General features: G+C 43.9%; 1 protein-coding gene across 3 annotated transcripts in view; it reads right to left on the reverse strand.

Annotated features, from left to right (window-relative positions):
* Minar1 (membrane integral NOTCH2 associated receptor 1) overlaps window positions 1-12,016 on the reverse strand; it is a 32,221-nt gene extending 20,205 nt beyond the window's left edge. For 2 of the 3 annotated variants that reach the window (XR_004945476.1, XM_036193933.1), the window contains exon 1: window positions 11,141-12,016. The gene's annotated coding sequence lies outside the window, so the exon portion shown is untranslated. Of the gene's footprint in view, window positions 1-11,110 lie in introns of all 3 variants that reach the window. The other variant, XM_036193935.1, reaches the window with a different exon arrangement.
* Between the last annotated feature and the right edge of the window lie 4,111 nt (window positions 12,017-16,127).

The raw sequence follows: 16,127 nt of genomic DNA on the forward strand, positions 1-16,127 counted from the left end.
ATATGGAAATTGGGGCCCAAATGGTGACCTGACTGGAAGTGTGGCAGATCTGCTCCTGGCAGCCACAGCTCTTGACACCTATTCAATTTTTCCATACAACATGGCAGTGGTGAATGTCAAGGGCCAAGGCAGTGGTGAATGTCAAGGGCCAGGGGAGTTTAATCAAGGTGCTCCAGTTGGTAGTGAGATGGAATCCAGCCAAAGGGGAGAGGGACAACAGTTTTGTAGAGTTGGTACTACCTCCAGTGGCCTGGAAGACTGAAGAGCTGGGCGTTTTGAGTTCAGGGGGAAGGGACAAGAAGTCTTCCAGGCAAAGGGCAGATGCCCAAAAGGTGCAGGACAACAGAGCAGAGTCTATGAGATTGATCCGGATGAGGAGAGAGGGAAGGAACAGACAAGCAGGTGGGATTTAGTTAGGTTGTTCCATGCTTTGGATAGATGCCTCCAAAATTCAGGTACAATCAAGAGTTGGACTTAAATGATTAGGCCATGGGGTGCCTAATAGGTGGGTCCCTTTGAGAGACACTTCACACAGCCTGGTACGTGTTTGCTCTTCCACCTTCTGCCAAGCTGTGGGGGGTAGCAAGAAAGCCCTCACCAGATATTAGAAGCTGTTGCCTTCATATGAACCACCTAGCTTTCAGGGCCATGAACAATAAATTAACGTTCTCTCTAAGTTACCCAGTTCCAGGTATTCTGTGACAGTAGAACAGTTCCCTAAGACAGGCAGAATGCTGGCTCTAGGGAAGGAGGCCACAGGAACCAGGAGTTGGGACAGTACCAAAGGTAGGTGGTATAGGGGCAACACTGGGGTGAAGCTGACCACCGCACACATAGACTGGGATCCGCATCCTCCGACGAACATTCTTTTCTACCTTTCAGAAGCTCTGATGTGCCTAGACAAGGGGAGAATTCCAGGCTCTTCTGTTTCCCAGCCCATGGCTATTCTCACTATAGAGCAATCTGTGGCTTTGGAAAGGGCAGGAACCAGATGCCTGGCTTTCCCCCCATCTACACTGTGGCATCCTGTTACTTCTCAAGCCACATTCCAGCTGTGATAAAGGCTGGTGTGCAGCCTACAAGGCTAAAGCGAATGTCCGCCCCCTTCTCCACCCATGCCATAAGTGCTCACACGGTTGACATTTGATCTTAATCAAAATAGAGCAGAAGAAAGATGTGACTTATGCTAACAGTCTCTAGGAGTGCTATGTGAGATCTCTGGACAGAAGATAAGCTGCTCTGAATATCATTCCTACTCACTCCTTTAAAGGTTTAATCATCCCTCTGTCACTAAAGCTCAGAAATCTGATGAGAGTGAATAACACAAGCTTTGAACTGGATTAACAAAAGTCAGCAGTATTCGTATTAGGTATTCCCATATACTTTTCAAAACACAAGACGAAGTAGCCACAATGTTCTCACTTCACTCACACTCATTAAAAGCACACACACCTCAAGAGACTTCATCTGCAGAGTTGCTTGAAATCCTGGCTCATTGTTTTGTTGTTTCTTTCTTTTTGCCAGGTTGATTGTTGTTCTTGTGATTTAGTGAAAGTATGGATTCAAAACTTTAAAAAAGAAAAAAAAAAAAAATCTCAGTCTAGAGAGCTAAAATTTGTGATCTGGAGCTTCTTCATTCCTTATGTTTCCCTTAATTTAAATTTCAAATTAAAGGAAAGAGAGCCCAGGTTTTTTCCTTAAGATCTGCTAAAGAGGGTATTAAGGAATTGGGAAGGGAACTGAGATGCTATTTGTCTAGTGTGTCCCTGGGAAGCTTGGCCCGAGCTTAAAGCCCTTAGTTGAGAATTCAAAGTTATAAAGCTATCCCCAGATCTGAAAGGAAGGGACATTCTTAACATGGTAGTGGAGGGAGAGCTCCCTTTCTGATATCCTAGAAATTCTGGAAAGGCATGCTTTTTGGTTTTTAACATGCAACGCTAAATATGCAAGAGAGCAAGATAAATGCTCAGAAAACCAAAGCAGAGATAACGCTGGAAATCACAGAAGGAGGCAGGGAAGTACTTAAGCTGTCCTGGAGGGCAGGGCAAGTCCTACTGTGGGGAAGCAGAGGGGAAGTAGAAGAGACATCACAGGGCAGAGAGCAGGAACTTGGAGTATGCATTGAACTGTTCTCTACCTAACTAACCCAAAGTACAAAAGGAAAAGGGGTGAGGTGTCGGCTAGCCAAAACAGGAAACAAAGGCATTTGACACCCTCTGCCTAGGTTCTGTAGTAAACAATGCAATCTATATCTAAGACCCGATAGTCTTTAAGATGTTGACTTTGTTTTATGTTTCTAAGATATATATATATATTTGTGTGTGTGTGTGTGTGTGTGTGTGTGTGTGTGTAAATATACATTATATATGTGTTCTGTAAGGTGTATGTGTGTGTATCAAATATATATATAACCTTGGGAACATTTTAAAGACTTTTGGATCTGAAGTTGCCCAGGGTACAAAAATTCTTAATCTAAGAAATCAAAACCTGTTTCATGTTGACAGTCTCCCTGATAGCAGTGGGAACACATGTAAAACTGCCTTGGACAATCACGGGATTTTGTGTGGGATCACTGTCTTAGAGGAGAAATCATAGTAATGATTCTACAGATTAAACACACACACAAAATGGTCAATGAGTCAAAAGACATAAAACAACTAGCAGGATTTGAAGCCCAAGAATTTCATAAGAGGGAACTACAATTTTAAAAGGTGTAAATATACTTAAAATGAATATATCACAAATGTATTATACAAACATATATAGTATAGGCAGTCTAACTACAACACTGAGAACATAGTATATAATGTAGAAAATAACTAAATTGTATGCGTAGAAACATAATCATTCCTTACAAACCAATGAACAGATGCAGTAGCACACTATTTCAGAGAAGTGAAAATTCATGACCTGAAAGACCTGGGAGAATACAGCAGAGGCAGGACTAAGAGAAACACAAATAAAAGATGTAGAATTGGGGCTAAAAGACACACTCAAGGAAGGAGAAGTTTCAGAAAATGTCTAATAGATGTTCCAGGGGAAAAGTAAGAGAATAGCAGGAAAATGATAATGTCTAGGGATATTCCAGAATTTACAACATGAACTTTCAAGGAAAAAAAAAAAAAAAAAAAAAAAAAAAAAAAAAACCTACTTACGTGCTAAAGAATACATCAAAAGGTGCTTATCCTTGGATGCCCAAACATATATGGAAACTCAGGTATGCCAAAAACAAAAAAGAAAACCTCAACTTAAAAAGTTGAATTCTAAAATTCTTAGTTTTTAAGATTAAAAACAAAGAGCAATAAGCTGAAATAAAATGTTTAAGATATAAAAATAAAATGTTTATAATTCTATTAGAAGAAACTATTATTTAGGAATAATAAGTTAAAACTCAGAGTTTATCACTCATTCCTCAAGAAGAGGAATTCAGATAAATGAAACAAACATACTGTAATACTGTACAAATGCATAAAATAATTGATGACTAATTTTATAAGTAAAATGGAAAGGGACCAGATGAGAGTTTAAACTTCTTGTGAGTCTCCATATGTCATCTGGAGTAGGAAAGAGAAGTCAAATAAGTCTGCTGGATGGTAAGCTAAAAATCTATTAGAAAATATTACAGGTGGTCATTTAAAAGGCAGACATAAACTATAGCATTTAATGCAGGGTTTCTGAACCAGACAACAGAATTATTTCTAAATACATATCACAATAAATGTAAAGAGTATGAACTTGCCAGTTAAAAGACAATGACTCAAGCTGTATTTTTAAAAAGTGAAATAAAACAGCCAAATAATGCCTGTAAGAGATACATGCACAAATACAATCACATAGATAGTGAAAATATAAAGAAAATCAGATATATCAATCCAAAAAATCAGATTGTGGCTCGTATTCACTAGAGGCAAATATCACAGACTCTGGAAAAAGCTGCCCAAGTTTTCACTAAGCTATTCTGTTCTCTAGATACGTGACTCACGTAACGTACAAGTCTCTGTCTGGTGTCTCCTTAGCTTTAACAATGGGACGACATAGCACCTACCTCACATGACTAAGTTATTTTTATAGCAATACTTGGCAAATACTAAGTATGTAGTACAACTATTTTTATTATATTGACATAGAAGGGAAGACTTTAAATTGAAAAAAAAGTGTTTGGGATTCAGAAAACTACAAAAAAAATGATGAAACCACTCACCAAAACAATATAACCTTAAAAATTAATGCACCAAAATTCACAAAATTATAGGAAATGTGCCAAACTCTTGAGCTCATCTTGAGATTTCTATATCTCACACACACACACACACACACACACACACACACACACACACACACACATACACACACACACACACCACATATCCTAAGAAAAGAAAATTAGTCTCTTAGTAAAATACCAGAATAATGTTACAAGCAGAACACTGGAGCTAAGAATAACGTTCTTAATTTAAAATAAATTACTTGTAGTAAAACTCTAAAGAACAAAAGCTGTTTCTTTTAAGATAAAATATTTAGCTTAGACACTAACATGGGCTCACAAGTCAATAATCTGTTACCGACCACTCTTTTCATAGACGATGAGTGCAGTGGAGGGACTGACTTGGGGTTACTCAAAAATATCAATCCCTGTGTTTTTAATAAATTTGAGAATAAATATCAAAAAGTAAAGAATACATGGAAAAATAAGCTTCCATATGGATCTCCCACATCATCCATGTAGCAAAAACAGAACCCAAATATACTGTAGGAGTATCATATTAAATGACTATACAAAAGCACATGTGGAAAAGAAGACAACAGGCTTGGGACAGTGCAGACAGAAAGGTGAGGTGAAAGTCCTAAAATTAAGGCTCTGCTATGGACTACCTCCACATCCGGTGAAATCAGGAGAACCTCAGATAGCCTAACATCCGGTGAAATCGGGAGAGCCTCAGATAGCCTAACATCCGGTGAAATCGGGAGAGCCTCAGATAGCCTAACCACAAGTTCCTACTCTGCTCCTATGGTAGGGTCCCTTATACAGTCTTTCTTATTAGAGGACATGGTGCAGTTTCCACCTATCGCCCAGTAGCAGGGTTTGCCTCCCTTCAGTCAACCAAGTCACTCATGTCCTCCTGTGAGAACCTTCTGATATCACAGACCCTGTCACCCATAGCCCATTTGTTCACACAGCTCCCAAAGTCCAACCCATGCAGCCCTGGGAAGTATGCAGTCTTCACCAGACTCCTTCATAGGTGTTTGTCAATGCCTGTGTCACATGACACATATTCAGCTATTTGGGGATGGGCATTCTCCCCCACCAAGGGGAAGAACAGCAGGTGACAGCAGCAAAGAGGTAATAAACTATAACAGCCCTTTCTTTAAACAAACAAAAACCAAGCCCTGAAGCAAAAATGAGAGTCATTACCACCTTTGAAATCTCAGTTGCACACGGGCATCTGCACTTGTCTTAATTTTTAGAAAATATGCACTAATTTTTTTTAAAAAAAAGTAAAGTCAGGCATGATGTGGCACACTTGGAATACTAAAGTAGGGTGGTCAGGAGCTCAAGGCTAACGTGGGCTCAAGTGAGTTGCAGAACACCCTGCTTTGCATGAAACCCGTGCCAATAAATAAATAAAAACATAAAACTAGAAGGATAAGATCCCACTTGCCCCCTTTTGGCTGAGACATGCTAAATGTGGAGTTAGTGTAAAGACTTTCATAGAAGGTTCCACAGAGGCAAGAGCTGCTGGAAGCTGACCACAGGCATTTGTTTCTTTCCTCCCATTTGTGTTTTCCAGCTTAGTTTCCTTGATTGTTGTTGTTGTTGTTGGGACAGGGTTTCTCTGTGTAGCTTTGTGCCTTTCCTGGAGCTCACTCTGTAGACCAGGCTGGCCTCGAACTCATAGAGATCCGCCTGTCTCTGCCTCCCCAGCGCTGGGATTAAAGGCGTGCGCCACCACGACCCGGCTCCTTTTTTTTTATTTTCTGAGGAAAGCCCTTCATGTTAGAGGAAACGGAATGATTATTCACTCAAGGTAATGAATCAAGAATCCTGGTCAATGGAGCTGGAGAGGAGGCTCACTGGTTAGGAGCTGGCACTGCTCTTCCAGAGGACCCGAGTTCCTTTCCCAGCACCCACAATGAGGACTCATGACTGTTTGTAACCCCAGCTCCCCATGCTCTGACCTCCTCTTCTGGCCTCCTGGGGTGTGTGGCATACATTCACACAGACACAAACACACATACACATAGATCAAAGTGAACAGTAAAAGATAGAATTCTGGACAAAATAGAAAACAGTTTGGGTAGCTCAATAGTAAATACTAAATAAATCAGTGGAACAGAACGACTAGAAACAAATGGAGGTGTAGTTCAGGATGCAGTGTATAGTAGAGGCAGCCTTTCAAGGCAATGACAAGACATTGGTTTGTTCAATAGAAATGAATGTGTCACTCGCGTATTGGTTATGTATTACTGGAATATTCAATAAACCAATTGGTTAAAAAAATTGAGTTCACCTTTACTCATAGCCTGTACATTAAACCTGAAACAAAAGGACAAAAGTTTGAGTCAAGGGTCAGATAATCTGGGATTCTGAGAGGATATTCTGCAAGACCCCAAACGCTCAGGTCAGTGAGAAAGGGACAGATTCATTGAGATAAACGAAAAGCGCTTGGTCTTCATGTCTCTAGACATGATAAAATTTGGAAAAGGCAGGAAGCAGCTGCTTGTTGTATCTTATTGAGAGCTCTTAAAAATTAATAAGGAATAAATAACTAGAAATAAAAATGGCCAATTTACAAAGGAAAGAAGGCAAAGGAAAACCATACACTACCACAACAAATGAAGCAGAACAGAACAGTGATTCACTTGCTTATTTTATTGTTTATAAACACAGGAAGCATAGACACGTTTTCTTTGGGAAGTGGAAAAGCACCAATGGTGAGGGGTTTACCTCCTGATACAGTCCAGGGAGTTCTCTACTAAAACTTTGTGCTAAAGACTTGGTCACCAGCCTGTGGTGCTACTGTACAGAAGTAGAACCTTTAGACAATGGGGTAGAAGCCACATACCTAACACTCCCTACAATACCTCCCTATAGCCATAGCCCACACTACACACATACTACCACCCAAACCCTGTGTATACCAACTGCCCATATCCAACACACAGTACCTACCCAAAACCAAATACCATCATCTACCCACACATCGTCCACCCATACCAACACATACCACTTACCATATCAACACATACCACCTACCCACATTCCATACCCATACGTCCTATCTATGCCCCACACCACTACCTACACACACACCCCACAATTCACACATGCTACTTACTACTTCTAACCCAAACACACTACCTATCCAAACACAACGCATTCCATCTACCCACATCCTACACCTGCAACCTCCCCATATTCGAATACCCTACACCTCTCCCTACCCTCAGGCTTCACTCCACACTCATAACCTACCAACAAACTACATACCATCTACCCATACCTCTATACACACTACCTACCCATACCCCACGCATTACCTACCCATGCTCTGTACCCACACTCCCCACACATGGTGTACTCCTCCACCCCTACTACCAATCTATACCCACACACACACATAGCCAAGAGAATTCAGTTTCAACAGCTCTGATGAATCTTACAACAACCTTTCCATCATTTTTGATGGTGGCCTTTCACACTACTGGTCACTTAAGCTGCCCTGACAATCTAAAGATCTCCAGTCCCTCTAAGTTTGTTGACCTTTTATGTTGGGTTATTTTCTCAGCTATTTGTTTTAGGCTTCCACATTTACCCAGACAGCTACATGGTTAGCATCATGCTTAATATGGTCCTTTCTTGAAGTCTTGGAGTTATCCCAGATGCGGCATTGTGGCCAATATACCACAGTGGTCACTGCGGGTTACAATTACCAAACACAAAAGTAAATGGCAGGGAGTAAGGGCACAGAGACTGGGCATCACTAAGGAAGACTTTCAAGTCAGAGGGCAGAGGATTGCTCACTGGCAAGCCCTGCCAAGGCAATAGAATAGTCTCCCATGGAAGCTCTCATTCGCAGAGGGCATGGAAAAATACTCCAGGCACCAGAAAAACCACACTGTGCTCATTATCAATAAATCATGCTGGAATCATGGTATCAAATCATACACACACACACACACACACACACACACACACACACACACACACACGAATGCATGCACCCCACAGTCCATTCTGAAGGTCATTCTCTAACTTGAATAAAGAATTAAAAATTAATTGGTTTGCCATAGCTCTAAGACATGGCCCATTCATCCCATGAATTCATCCCATCCCCATAGCACTTAATGAGAAAGGATTTCATGGGAGTCATGGTTACAGTATAAATACCAAATTGAGGTATGTACTTGTCGTTGGGTTAAGAAGGACTCAGTGCAGGTGAAAGGTACATGACACACTGACAACACTGAACTAAAGACCACAACATTCCATTTTGGAAAGCTCAAAGAAGGTGGTGTGCCACATTCCTGAGAGAGCCTTCCAGTGACTCACTGTGTTCTGAGGAGACCTTCAGCACTCCAAAGGGAGCTAGACATCACGCTGAGAATGAACAGGCTGCCATGGCCCTCCCCTGATTTTTAATCAGTTTCATCCACTTAAATTTTATGTAAGCTTAACATAAAGGGTTCTATTTTCAGAAAGAGGAAAGAGACATGATTCAATAATTTGGTTTGATACTCCATATATATATAACATATATATATATATACATATATACATAATATATATATATATATATATGCCCCCAGAACATGCAAAAAGTTAAGCATTAGCCAAGATCACACAATGAATTAGAAGCATACAGCTGCCTCTGCCTGCCTTACGTTCAATATCCCTCTCTTTTTCTTTTCCTTTTAATTTACACTAAGCCTGCAGGGTAAGCTCCAAAAACAAACATTTGAATGTCAGCGGGAAAAGCTAATCAGTGAGCATTAGCACCATATTCACAGAGGAATCTGGAACCTTTTCCCAGCTAGACTGAGAACACGCATTGCCACTTGGCTGCTGCAGCAAGTAGGGCCTCCCATTCCTGCTCTTGGCCTTCACATCCCATCCCGCCTCCCCAGGCACAGCCCTGTTTTCTTCTTCAAGTTGTCCAAGGTTTCCAAAGAGCTTGCTTGAGGGAACAGCAAAGAAGAGAATCCCATACTCGTGTGTGCTATGAACAGAGACAGAACAGACAACTTGCTAAAAGCACAAATCTTTCCAAGGGAACATTAGACTTTTTAGATGCTGGAAAGACACATTCATTTTGCCTCTAGTATTGGCCAAGAAAAGAATGACATTATATATCGAAAATTCCAAAAGGATACAACACTGACAATGAAACCTTTGTCTCTCTTCCAACTATTAAGAGCTAAGCAACACTTTCACACACCAAATTAATCAGAAATGCAAATGAACTGTTTGATGTGCTCTTTCTCTGGCAACTGACCTTTATTTTTACATAGTTACAGATCTGTACACATCACTATCCCACACAATAAGAACCAGACTTTCCTAACCAGACAATTAATGTTTTCCCTGCAGTTTCCAGTACCTAAGAAAATCTCAAAACTGGCTGCTTTTGCAGACATGCCAGCCTTTCCCATTCTGCCCTTATCCTCTGTCACACAAAAAGAAAGCCTATTCAAAGGGATTGTACAAGGCCAGCTGCCCAACTCTCTCCCACTACTCTTATGTGAGCACTCCCTGAAATGGCCCCTCCCCAGGCTATATCAATGAGCTGCTGGCTTGGAGCTCAGCTCAGAAGGCTCCTATACCCAGAGCAAGTGGCTACCTTCTATTTGCAGAAGACTTCATCAGGAGAGGTGGTAAAGGAAGCTTGTTTGCAGGGAGATTGGAGAAGAAAACACACACACACACACACACACACACACACACACACACACACCAGTCAAGTGCACTGCCCCTCAACTACTCCTGTAAATTCTTCATGTCATGCTGCATAACATCACTGTAGAGCCAAACAGTCAAACCCCCAATCACTGTCACAAGGGCAGCTGCCATGGTCCCACCAGCTCCCAATTAAATCACCCCATCCACAAAAGAAAACGTAAGTTCTACAAAACAGACCTGTGTCGTTTATAGCACAGACGACGTCTCTCCTCTTGGTCTTGGCAAAGGTTTCTTATTTCCCACTGACAAGACTATCCGACCAAAACACACACCCCCACCGCCCCTGTGAGTGTACAACCTTTGAATACAGCCACTACTTGGCAAACAATGCTGTCTCAAAGGCTGTTGGAGCAAGCTACTCGAATGCCTCCCCCAGAAGCTCCCTCACTCCTGCGGAGAGGACCAATGATTACTTTGCTGGTTTGGTGGCCCCAGAGAGTACCAGACTTGGCAGGGATGGCAGCAGAGCAGGTGGGAAGGCTGCAGAGCTGTGAGCTAGTGTGTGAATGAACTGAAGCCCCGCTGCCAGCCAGGCCTGGCTTTGGTGTTTTCTGGCAGGTGAAGTTGAACGTCTCCGGGAGGAAAGACGCCCCTTTTTCGTATTAACATGACTGGAAATCTCAGTTTAAGAATGGGATACACTGGTCGGTTCTTCTAGGGTTTATCCAGTTCTCCACCTTACTTTGCGCCTCTGATAGATATGTCGGGGTTTTTCACACAGACAGCTGTCTACTTAACCCCCAAAACACCGTTGTCTGAAACGAATTCTCAACCAGGAAAACTTGCCCAGAACTGCATGGTCTTTGGCCTTGCCTCTTTTCCCTCCACCAGATATAGTCAAGCCTAGCACCTGCCACATTCGCGCACACACATACGTACCACACACTCATGCGCACACATGCACACCACTCACGAACACATACACACCACAGGCGCGCGCACACGCACACCCCTTTCCCACTGTAGTACCCAGCTCAGCGAAAAGGGTCTCCGCTCCCAGAAGGCCAGCAGTTGGGAACCCAGTGGAGCCTGGGAGGAGCACCAGCAGCTCAGGACTTTACACAGTGCTCCTGCGAATCTAGCAGCCGGCACACAGCGATCACACCTTGTACACACACACTTGTACAGACGTGCGTGCGCTCGGGTCCCTACCGGTCTCCTGCTCCCGCTCTCCGAAGTTACCTCTGAGACTGCTCCGGCGCTGGGTTGCCAGCCCTCTGCACGTCTCGCGTGGCTCTAGGGTGGTGGTCCACACGGCCTCCAACGCGTGCTCCCGAAGGTTCTCTAGCCAAAAGAGTCCTAGGCTCCAGGGCAGCCCAAGCTCTGTACTTGGGGCGACACCCCTGGCATAGGGCGACTTCAGTCCCCAGAGCGCAGGATCAGGATCTGAAACCCAGGCTAGGGTCGTGCCCAGACTCCCCTGGGCAATGGGCAGCCAGTACCCGCATGCTTTCAGCGGCCGGGAGATGCGGCCTCAGCGTCCCGATCCGCCCCAACCTGGGTTTCTGAGACTCGGCCAGTGCCACCACGTCACGATCTTGGATACCGTGGGCAGCTCGGGCCGAGAACCCAATGGCCGTAGACCCAGTTTGGCTTCTCCATCGTCTCCCGCCTGGGAAGGTGAGGCAGGCAGGACTCTCCAGCAGCGGGTGCGCGCTCCCAGGGGCGGGAGGGGCGGACCTGGGAGGGGCGCGGCAATACCGCCGAGGGCGTGCCTTGCCAGAGGCTGCGGCCTCCTAGGGAGTGAATGCTGGCACTCCCAGAGTCCTGTTCTCCCCTGGGTCGTCCCTGCTGTGCCGGGGCAGAAACTGGCGCTGGACAGAGCTTAGCGGCCAGATCCACCCTCAGGGTTCGTTTCTCCCTAGTTCCCGATGCTGAAGGTGACTGCGGCCCCCAGTGGCGAAGCAGAAGCTAACGGTGTCCAAGGGCTCTCCTATTCTCCCGGTGCACTCTGCTCGCCCTTCGGGGCCTCAGACTCTGCAGAGCTTCTCGAGGCCAGGGCAAAGTGGCTGCTTCGCTCATTGATTTTTTCCCTCTTGGCCGGTGTCTGCTTCATTGGTATCCAGATTGGAGAGACTGGCGGCCACGTGACCAGCCCTCCCCAAACACGCACGCACACACACAACCGAATAGATTTCCAAAAGTCCAATTGATCAGGACTAGAGGCTTTTCCCAAGTCACCCTGTACGCTGCAGTGGGACTGCCACGCAGCAGCCTGCCTGTGGTGCCACCATCTCTGCAGATCATCTCCCTCAGCTGGGGAAGTCACACCAACAGCCCTTTACAGCACAAAACGGAGTCATAGTTTCAAACTCATGGAATCTAAAGAAAAGAAAAGCCCTACTGATTGGGGGAACAAATAGCTAAGGGATAGCGTCTCCCTGGGTCACTGTAGGCGGCTTTTACAAGAGTGCAGCCAAATGGGGGCTCCTGGCTAGCTTTGTGACCCTTGGTCTGTATTCTGGCCTTGGGAGGTGGTGGGGGCTGGAGGGATGCAGGTCTCTATGGCAGCTTCCCTGCGTGAGTTTCCTGCTATGACTGGAAACAACTGCGTTCTAAAAGTGAACCTGCTAATACATGGATACTTTAAATAAAGCCTCATCGGGATAATGAGTTGCTATCTAGATTTTCCCAGAATTCTGCCCTTATTACTTTAGGGCCAGGCAAGACCAACCCCATCTAAGGAGGATAGCAGCATCTGAAGGGGTAAAACAAAGGTGAAGCTTTTTTGATCCAATTTACCTCGCTTGCCTGGGGAGTCTAAATTTGTAAACAGTAGTGTCTTGGTTCAAACATTCTGTGGGGCTAGTCAGCTTTCTATCAGTATAACAAGGATCCGTTCGGTTACAGAGAAGACAAAGGTGGGGAGCGGGGAAGAAACCCCAAGGGAAATTAGGTGTCCATGATGAGGAAGGAGAGGAAGGAGTCCATTTAGCTTTGGATGCTGGAGAAGCCTTGTTGCCTACCCCCCCCCCCCCCAGCTCAGAGTCTACATTGTTTAAGATCTAAGCAAACAGATACTTCTCCCCAGGTCAAGACTGGTCAAAGCCCATGAAGTAAAGCTACTAGAACTTGGCTAGCACCTGCCTGCTTCTTGACTTTTACTTTTTAAATGTTTCCCCCTCCATTTCTTCCTGAAGACTACCTCATAGACCAAACCCCAGAAGGAAAATACTCTAAAGCTTAGTTAGAATGGGTAAAATGTTTTCACTTGGGTCAACTGAGAAAGACCATTGGGGAGGGGGTATTGTTTTATTTCATCTTGTTTCCCTAAAAAAAAAAAAAAAAAAAAAAAACTTTTGGGAAATTTGAAACAGTGTGAGCTTTTAAATTTTCAACAGTTTAAAGGATTGTGTCCAATATGTGTCTCCAACCCTAAACTTCCTCAGCTCTAGCCAGATTCTGTAGATCTACCCTGGAAGTGACTTCAGGGAAATTTCCCCTGGGAAATTCTGTTCCTGTACCATTTGGCACCATACTTTTCCCCAAGGCAGACAGAGTACATGGTAACTGTCCCCCACTCCACGGAGGTCTATGTGTTAAACACTTGGTACCCAGGTGGGGGCTATCCAGTGGGAGGTGGATGAGTCTTTAGGAGGAAGGGGCTAATCGAGCTCATGGGATCTGACCTCCTCTCTTTGATGCTTTTTGGTGTTGAAGTGAGCAGTCCTTAAGATGCACCCCACCACCATTGCTATCCAGGGACCCAAACAATAGCTTTTTTCTGATATTAGACAAAAGCACCCAGAACTGTGAACTAAAAACAAATTCTTTCTAAGTTAATTATCTCCACGGTCTGTACAGTGGCAGGAAATTGACTGATGCACACAGGTGCTGGAACACTGAAGCCAGAGGTGCTCACTGAGGAATCTCTCCTTGGAAACAGCCCTGGGTTTTGTCTCTGCCTACCTCTGTACGAACTGCACACTTCTTGGTGCCTATCTGAAGAGAAGTGGAGGTCATTTCTCTGCACCACTCAACTTTCTGTACCCAGGTCATACCAAATCATTTATAAATGTTTTGCTTGTACTTGATATTTGAATTGAGAAACATGGGTATTTGCTATGATGTATAACCTGAAGTTGTATATGAAAGTGATAAATCTGTGGAGTCCATAAAATGTCGTCATAGATGTCAAAACACACACACACAAAAGATATGCATCAATAATCACATTCTTTATTTGGATTTCTCAGGGGCTAACATCTCCCCACCCCTTCCAGCTCCTTCTCACTTCAGTTCTTTCAAAATCTTTCTCTCTAATATGTATTCTAAATTCATAACTATATCTCTCTGCATACTTCCTTTCCTGACCCCTCTCTATTTTCTTTAAATATGTACATATATATTTCTCTCTTTACTTCAGAGGAAAGATGGGGACAGAGAAAAATAAGCGAACTCGGAATTCTCTTTAGGGATAGGCAAAGGCTACCCCTAGTTCACACATGAATACTTTTTTGTCCATCACAATGAAATCTCCTTTGGGTGTGCTATAAACATAACTCAGTATTAGAAAGTGCATAGGCTGTAGCATCATTAAGCAAAGGTGTTTTCTCTTCTTACCTGAAAACTATATAAGCACTCGAGACTATTTCTCACTCAATCTCTCCTGAGCTTTGCTTTCTGCAACTATAGAAGTGAAATCTGAAGCCTCATAGGATTGCTAGAAAGACTGAATAAATGCATGTGTACACTTCATCATAGACATCCAGTAAATGTGTGTGGCAAGAGAGAAAAAGGAAGGAAGAGAAAGAGAGGGCTGAAGAGAAACGAGAGGAGAGGGATGGAGGATGAGAAATGAAGGGAAAGAGAGGAAAAAGGGAAGGAGGGAAGAGAGGAAGAGAAGAAGGGGAGGAGAAAGCAGAAGAAAGAAAAGAAAGCCCTTGGGGATGTAGGCAAAAGCCTGACTGTACCAATGAACAAGGGAAACCTTTCCCTCCTCTGGGCTGAAAGAATGAAGTGTAGCGTCCTTTTGCCTCTTGAGAGATGGTGCCTTGCTGACTTAAAAGGCCAGGTGGCACAATCCTAAGGGCTTGGCACAAAGGCCGGTGATCAACAGCACCCTCTATTGCTTTTCTGGGCAGCCCGAGAATCCTGAGTCCTCACAACTCCTGTGGGCTCTAGGACTGTTACCTGTCAGTACAGTGTTTACCTGGAGCTTCCTAGGTCCCATCCCATTAGACCTCACTAGTCCTGTACTATGTCAAAGACTTAAAAGGATATGCATTAAGCAGAAAGAAATCTCAGAGATTGACACTGGTTTCAAGTAATAGAAAAGTAGCTTCTAGCCTCTAACATAGCCTCCTGCTCAACGTGTTTTGCTATAGTATCTGTTCCCAGAGGACTTTCATCACTGTCCGGAATGCCCAGCAATAGGGCTTATGAGACATAAGTCTTGGATTCAGTGAACAGAGTGGTTTCCCAGCCCTGGATCTTTGGCTGTGAGTCCAGTGGGTAGAGACTGGTATTAGCAGATTGCTGATCATGCAAATAAAGCCCAGTAGGAGCTATAAACTTCTGAACCAGACTCTGCAGATCTGAAAATAGAACAGAATTCTTTCTGGTGCAGCACACAGTTCACAGTGGACTCCCCTGAATTTTCTCAACTGTATTCAGGTGCACATCCAGGGCACCTCCACACTATCCAGGAGCTTCCCCACACCCCAGCTGGAGACTGGTGGTGTGTTTGCAAGGTCAGAGGATATTTGTTATTATTAATATTATAACTGCTACTATTTAAGACTGTCCAGATTTTTTTTATTATGTTATTTTGGAAGAAGCTGATATTGCAAAGTGTTGATGTTTGTACTTCTGAACCTTGGCGGCAAGACCATGGGCAGGTGGCCTCTGTTGGACATTCCCATTCTCTCTCGAGGTTGTGAATTTGAAGCCAGCAACAAAGTCTAAGTTTAGACACTGTTCCACACCCTTGTGGTGTCATTGGTACAGTAATCTGGGGAGTTGTGAAGTGACAGAGTCCTAACAGGCCTTTTTTGTTGCATAGCATTGCATGGGATTTCAGCCATCCTTCCTCTCCCTCCAGGTTCCTCAGTCTCTGCATTTTTCAAGCTGCATCTCCAGCCTGACTACTGATTTCTTGGCTTCTAACTCATTCAAATAAGTTCCTTTGCTGCCTAAGCAGGCAGAGCCAATGTCTGATGGTGGTAAC

Source organism: Onychomys torridus, chromosome 7, assembly GCF_903995425.1.
Source record: "Onychomys torridus chromosome 7, mOncTor1.1, whole genome shotgun sequence".
Classification (NCBI taxonomy): Eukaryota; Metazoa; Chordata; class Mammalia; order Rodentia; family Cricetidae; genus Onychomys; species Onychomys torridus.